Here is a 7,512-nt window from a genome sequence, read left to right on the forward strand (position 1 = left end):
CCATAACGAACACCATGTTCAGACATAAGGGTGTCCATATGTGCACTTGGCACCAGGACACCCTTGGCCGCAGTTCGATGATCGACTTTGTGGTTGTATCATCGGACTTGCGGCCGTATGTCCTGGACACTCGGGTGAAGAGAGGGGCGGAGCTGTCAACTGATCACCACCTGGTGGTGAGTTGGCTCCGCTGGTGGGGGAGGATGCCGATCAGACCTGGCAGGCCCAAACGTATTGTGAGGGTCTGCTGGGAGCGTTTGTCAGAATCCCCCGTCAGAAGGAGCTTTAACTCCCACCTCCGGCAGAGCTTCAACCATATCCCGGGGGAGGTGGGGGACATTGAGTCCGAATGGGCCATGTTCCGTGACTCCATTGCCGAGGCAGCTGATCGGAGTTGTGGCCGTAAGGTGGTCGGTGCCTGTCGTGGCGGCAACCCTCGAACCTGCTGGTGGACACCAGTGGTGAGGGAAGCCGTCAAGCTGAAGAAGGAGTCCTATCGGGCCTTTTTGGCCAGTGGGACCCTGGAAGCAGCTGATAGGTACCGACAGGCCAGACGGGCTGCGGCTTCGGCGGTTGCTGAGGCAAAAACTCGGGCCCGGGAGGAGTTCGGTGAGACCATGGAGAACGATTTCCGGACGGCCTCGAAGAGATTCTGGTCCACCATCCGGCGTCTCAGGGGGGGGAAGCGGCTCACAGTCAACACTGTTTACAGTGGGGACGGGGCTTTGCTGACCTCAACTAGGGATGTTGTGAGTCGGTGGGGGGAGTACTTCGAGGAACTCCTCAATCCTACCAACACGTGCTCGGAAGAGGCAGAGTCGGAGAGCTCGGAGACGGGGCCTCCCATTTCTGGGGCTGAGGTTGCCGAGGTGGTCAAAAAGCTCCTCGGTGGCAAGGCCCCGGGGGTGGATGAGGTCCGTCCTGAGTTTCTCAAGGCTCTGGATGTTGTAGGGCTGTCTTGGCTGACACGCCTCTGCAGCATCGCGTGGACATCGGGGACAGTGCCTCTGGACTGGCAGATTGGGGTGGTGGTCCCCCTCTTCAAAAAGGGGGACCGGAGGGTGTGTTCCAACTATAGGGGTATCACACTCCTCAGCCTCCCTGGTAAGGTCTATTCGGGGGTATTGGAGAGGAGGATCCGTCGGATAATCGAGCCTCGGATTCAGGAGATGCAGTGTGGCTTTCGTCCTGGCCCATTTGTGAGTAATTATGACTGGACATTCACACCTACTTGCAGCCGAACACCACTTCTCCCGCTTTTGATGATGTATGGACCGGCATTCTTACCTTTTCTAACACATTTTTCAGCAATTATGGTTGGAGATTCACACCTACTCACAGCCGAACACCTCCGCTCCCGCATTTGATGGTGTATATTCGGGCATACGAACCTGTTCTTACCCGCTTTTTACAAACCATGGTCGGACTTTCACACCTTCTTGTAGCTGAACAACTCCGCTCCCTCTTTTGATTGTGTACAGTCGGGCATACAAACCTGTTCTTACCCGCTTTTTACAAACTATGGTCGGACATTCAAACCTTCTTGTAGCGGAACACCTCCTCTCCCGCTTACGATTATGTGCGGTTTGATATTCGAAAATTTTCTTTCATGTTTTATAGCAATTATTGATGGACATTCATACCTTCTTGAAGCCGAACACATCCACTCCTGCTTTTGATGATGTATGGTTGGAATTTCGAACCTACTTGTTGCCCGTTTTTCATTAATTATGGGTAGACATTCACACCTTGTTGCAGCCAAACACCTCCGTTCCCTGTTTTGATCATGTATGTTTTGACATTCGCACCTTTTCTCACCTGCTTTTTACTATTGTCGGCCAATCACAGCTTCCTCTCCACCATACTTGTATGGTAGGAAAGTCTCACCCACTCTCATCCGAAGACCTCTCCTCCCGCTTTTGTTAATATTTAGTCGGGCATTCGAACCTTTTCTTACCCACTTTTTACAAATTTTGGTCGAACATTCACACCTACTTGACGCTGAATACTTCCGCTCCACCTTTTAGTGATGTATGGTTGGCATTTGCACCTTTTGTTGCCCTCTTTTTATACTGATTGCTGAAGATTAAGTTGTTCTTTCTCAAACTACAATTTTTTTTTAATTGTTGAAACTTGATTTGAAGTGGATAAATAAGGAGGACAAACAGTTTTAAGTCACGCTGATAGAAGAAATTAATTTTATAGCAAAATCTGTATTTCGTCATATGTCGAGAGATGCTTATTGCTGAAGAAGTTCTTTCTCATTCTACAAAGTACAACGTTGTTTATCGTTGAAACTTGATTAGACATGAATAAATATGAAGGACAAAGCAGTCTTAACTTGGTTTGAGTTAATTCATTCGTTTTATAGGAGAATCCGAATTCGTGCTTATTTTCGAATTCCTGAAGAATGAGTCTGGTTCTTTCTCATAATACAAAGTTTGTTGTTTATTGTTGAAACTTCATCAGAAGTGAAGAAATAAATGAATGCCTATCAACAAATGTGGGATCTAAACTCTACTGCTTCCTCTAAAATAATTTCTTTTCTCAATTCAGAAATGTGTGTGTGTAAGTCACAACACCCGTGACACCAAAACGGCTTTCTTTTCTCTCTTTTCTCTACACTCTGCACTATGAGCACACACACCAAATCAGAAAGGCTTTTTTCTCTCTTTTCTACATTATGGACTGTGGGGACACAAAACCGCTCTCTCTTTTTTTTTTTGATTGTGTGCCAGGGCGTTGTCTCACGTATTAGATTATGCTTAAGATACGAATGGGTTTATCAGTCACATCAGAATCCATACATACTGATCCTCCCGTAATAAAATGGTCGGATCTTATCAAACACACTTTGTTTCTTGTGACAATCAAGACAGCGAAACAGCGTATACACGTCAAGACACTGAATCAAGTTTGCCACAAGCACTCATAAGTTTGGCAGTATTGCTCTGCCGTCAGCAATCATACACCCATTTTATTTTCGTGAGACGTGCAGGCACCTGTTCATCTACTGTTCTATCACTATGAATTAGTTTATCTATTATCAATAAGGATACTTCTACAACTACTATCAAAGTATGTCCAGACTTCTTGTGTTGTCAGTTGCTATATATGAATAAGTGGGTAGCTACTGACAAGCATTAAGCATGTCACACAGCCCAAACATATAACATTTCAGGACACACCACACAGTTAACAACCACAGTGAAGTGTCAAAGCCCAAACATTCAACAGGACACTTACACAACACATTCAAATCAAACAGTCAGACAACATACAAGAACATATACCCCAGCCGGCATTGCTCCCTGCCTATTTTCCTACAGTTCACTATGTGTGCGCACACCTTTATTCACAAACTCTTCAACTTATACTCTTTTACCGAAGCTGCTACAGCTCGATTGGCCGAATACCCTTAGATCCTATTTCGGTGAATTTGACATCTGCCTTACATGTAACAGATTAGCGGTTTAGCAGTTTTAATTTAGTTTGAGTGAAGGAATTCATTTTATAGCAAAATCCGAAATCGTGAAGTACTCATGAAAGTAAGCTTATTCTCGGATTCCTGAAACTTTAGATTTGCTCTTTCTTTTACTGCAAAGTACAACGTTGTTTTTTTTGTTTAAATCTTTCTAGACATGGTAAATATGAACGACAAAGCAGTTTTAACATAGTTTGAGTGAAGGAATTCATTTTATAGATAAAATCCCAATCCCAATCCCAAGAGAGAAAAGAGAGTGAATGCGAAGTAGACTTTAACACGGCTATGGGAGCGAGCCGAGTGTGGGCTAACCGGGAGAATTGCTTGAAAGAAACGCGACACTGAATGAGCGGTCAGAACAAAGCCTCAATACGGGATTCTCGTGGTGTTTTTGTTGCTGCCTTGTCTTTTGCATAGAGTAAAAGACAAGGCAGCCATCGACTCAACCAAGCGTCTCAACCAAGCAAAGCTCACCACGCCTGATGCCCTGCTCCCGCAGTGACGGATAATCGTACTCTGGTTTCTCTTCATAACATACAAGTCTTTCGCCTTTTACTAAAGACTTCCGTGGAGAGCAGCACTAATGAGTTGTTTCTATTATTGGCAGGCTTTACCTTTGCGGGTGAAGCCCTTTCTGTCTGTGCAAAATAAATCTTGCTACTTTGCAGAGTGACTTCTCTGAGTAGAGTCGCCTTACTTGTTGCGACTGTGCCGATGTTCGAAGCTGGAGTGCAAAGTTGTTGCTTGAATGGTGCTACTGGAGCATGCGGGAGTGCAAAGTTATACCATTTAAAAGGGCTGAAGAGTGCTCAGTGCAGCGGGTGGGCGGCGGTGCAACGTGACACTCTGGCCACCTATGGCCATAAAAAGAACACTGCTACAAGTGCGCATTGTGCCAGCAAGGGCCCTCGGACCTGAAACAGTGGACAGTTATCGCTTCTCGGCCTTTTGGCTAAGATCAAGTGTAGTATCTGTTCTTATCAGTTTAATATGTCCTCTATACGAGGACAACATATTAAATGGATTTTTAAGAATAGGAGTTGAAAAAGAAGCTTGCTCCGTTCACTCCAAGCCTCGACCCGGTACTGCAGTGCCGCTGGGAACGGTGCGCTCTCCTCTGCTCTTGTGAAAAAGCAAACAGCGGTGCAGGATGGAAGTTTCAGGGAGCCCAAGATGAAACTTTCTTTTAATCTGCTGAGAAAAGAGAGTGAATGCGAAGTGGACTTTAACACGGCTCTGGGAGCGAGCCGAGTGCGGGCTAACCGGGAGAATTGCTTGAAAGAAACGCGACACCGAATGAGTGGTCAGAACAAAGCCTCAATACGGTGTTCCCGTGGTGTTTGTGGCTGCCTTGTCTTTTGCACAGAGTAAAAGACAAGGCAGCCATCGAATAGATTGTTTCTACTTGGTCAGCCGAGGAGCAGGGGGGGGGGCAAGCGTCTCAACCAAGCAAAGCTCACCAAGTAGGAACAATCGGGCCCTTTTCGATGGCTGCAACACCTGAAAGAGATATTGATGCGAGACCCGATCAAATGCTTTTTCAAAGTCTAAATTTAAGATGACAAGCCGGGTGTTTCTGTCTCTAGCGTAATCAATGATGTCTCGAATCAATACGAGGCTGTCGGTGAGTTGTCTCCCTGAGATGGCACAAGCTTGGTCTGGGTGAATTACCTCCTCTAAAACAGAGGACATCCGTGTCGCTAAAACCTTGCTAAAATGTTTACAGTCAAAGTTTAAAAGTGTGATGGGCCTCCAATTCTTTAGGTCAGTCTTATCATTTTTTTTATAAAGTAGAGTCACTATTCCCACTCTAAAACTGTCAGGCAGTCGGTCGAGTTTTTCAAAATCTTTAAAAACATCTAAAATGTCTGATGATAAAAGGTCCCAATAGGTCAGATAGAATTCTGCAGGAAGCCCGTCTAAACCCGGAGCTCGACTTCTCTTAAAACCTGTTAGGCATTTTTTTAACTCTAAAGCAGTAAAATTCTGTGTCAAGTGTGCATTCTCTTTTACGGTTTTGTCAACGAATTTTAAGATTTCTGCCGATGTTTCCAAGTGCACTGGTTTCTCTTTGTACATGTTACTATAAAAGGTATGTACAGTTTCAATCATCTCTTGTGTGGATTTTGTTAAAAACCCATCTTCTCTTTTTAGATTTTGAATACACTCCTTTTTATTTATAACTTTCTTTCTTTTTCACCTTCCTCAATTTCCTGCTCCCTGCTTCTTACAAAAATTCCTTTACTCTTTATTTCTGCTAAAACTGACATTTCCTTTTTGACATCTTTGATTTCTTCTTTAAAGTCTATGCCACACTGATTTAGTTTAAAGTAGCGCTGTAAGCGTTTATGTAGTCCCATCATACATCTATTCTCTTTCCTTTTTTTACGTTTACCTTGCTGTTTAAAAAAAGTCTGGGTCGTTTGCTTCACCATTTCCCACCATTGTGCATGTGTTTCGTAGAGGTCTTGAAGGGTCTGCCACTCTTTATAACATTCCCTGTACTGACTGACTATGATTTCATCCTCCAACAGGGAACAGTTGAGTTTCCACAGACCACTTCCTACCGTCACACCAGAAGGGGGTGAAAGGGTGCAGGAGAGCATAAGGTGGTCTGAAAAGAAAACAGGGGTTAATCTAACATCAGTGGGTGGGCAATCTCTAGTAAAGAAATAATCAATGCGAGAGGCTCTGGTGCCATCATGACTAAACCAGGTGAAGCCCTCCTCTCTGGGATGCATGGTTTTAAAACAGTCAGTAAGCTTAAAATCCCTGCATATGCCCTGAAGTAAAATCGAAGTCTTATCCACTTTAAAATCTACCCCTGCTCTTTTTCTATCTTTCCTGCTCAAGATACAGTTAAAATCACCTCCTACAACTAAAGGTACTTGCCCTAGCATGTAAAGCTGTATATCTTCTAAAAGGTCATACCTTTCATTTTTTCATTACATGTTTGGGCTTTGACACTTCACTGTGGTTGTTAACTGTGTGGTGTGTCCTGAAATGTTATATGTTTGGGCTGTGTGACATGCTTAATGCTTGTCAGTAGCTACCCACTTATTCATATATAGCAACTGACAACATAAGAAGTCCGGACATACTTTGATAGTAGTTGTAGAAGTATCCTTATTGATAATAGATCACTAATTCATAGTGATAGAACAGTAGATGAACAGGTGTTTGCACATGTCTCACGAAAATAAAATGGGTGTATGATTGCTGACGGCAGAGCAATACTGCCAAACTTATGAGTTCTTGTGGCAAACTTGATTCAGTGTCTTGACGTGTATACGCTGTTTCGCTGACTTGATTGTCACAAGAAACAAAGTGTGTTTGATAAGATCCGACCATTTTATTACGGGAGGATCAGTATGTATGGATTCTGATGTGACTGATAAACCCATTCGTATCTTAAGCATAATCTAATACGTGAGACAACGCCCTGGCACACGATAAAAAAAAAAAAAGAGAGAGAGCGGTTTTGTGTCCCCACAGTCCATAATGTAGAAAAGAGAGAAAAAAGCCTTTCTGATTTGGTGTGTGTGCTCATAGTGCAGAGTGTAGAGAAAAGAAAGCCGTTTTGGTGTCACGGGTGTTGTGACTTACACACACACATTTCTAAATTGAGAAAGGAAATTATTTTAGAGGAAGCACTAGAGTTTAGATCCCACATTTGTTGATAGGCATTCATTTATTTCCTCACTTCTGATGAAGTTTCAACAATAAACAACAAACTTTGTATTATGAGAAAGAACCAGACTCATTCTTCAGGAATCCGAAAATAAGCTCTATTTTATGAGTTATGCACGAATTCGGATTCTCCTATAAAAAGAATTCATTAACTCAAACCAAGTTAAGACTGCTTTGTCCTTCATATTTATTCATGTCTAATCAAGTTTCAACGATAAACAACGTTGTACTTTGTAGAATGAGAAAGAACTTCTTCAGAAATAAGCATCTCTCGACATATGACGAAATACAGATTTTGCTATAAAATTAATTCCTTCTATCAGCCTGACTTAAAACTG

At 43.4% G+C, this 7,512-nt stretch overlaps 2 non-coding genes across 2 annotated transcripts; both read left to right on the plus strand.

The window, feature by feature from the left end:
- The first annotated feature begins 3,995 nt into the window (after window positions 1–3,995).
- LOC140274171 (U5 spliceosomal RNA) lies at window positions 3,996–4,109 on the plus strand. Its single transcript, XR_011908148.1, has one exon. It is a non-coding gene; the product is annotated as a U5 spliceosomal RNA (small nuclear RNA).
- A 307-nt stretch (window positions 4,110–4,416) lies between these two features.
- On the plus strand, window positions 4,417–4,600 carry LOC140274399 (U2 spliceosomal RNA). Its single transcript, XR_011908353.1, has one exon. It is a non-coding gene; the product is annotated as a U2 spliceosomal RNA (small nuclear RNA).
- The last annotated feature ends 2,912 nt before the right edge of the window (window positions 4,601–7,512 follow it).

The sequence above is a fragment of the Leuresthes tenuis genome, unplaced genomic scaffold, assembly GCF_036924035.1.
Source record: "Leuresthes tenuis unplaced genomic scaffold, fLeuTen1.0.hap1 SCAF_17, whole genome shotgun sequence".
NCBI lineage: Eukaryota > Metazoa > Chordata > Actinopteri > Atheriniformes > Atherinopsidae > Leuresthes > Leuresthes tenuis.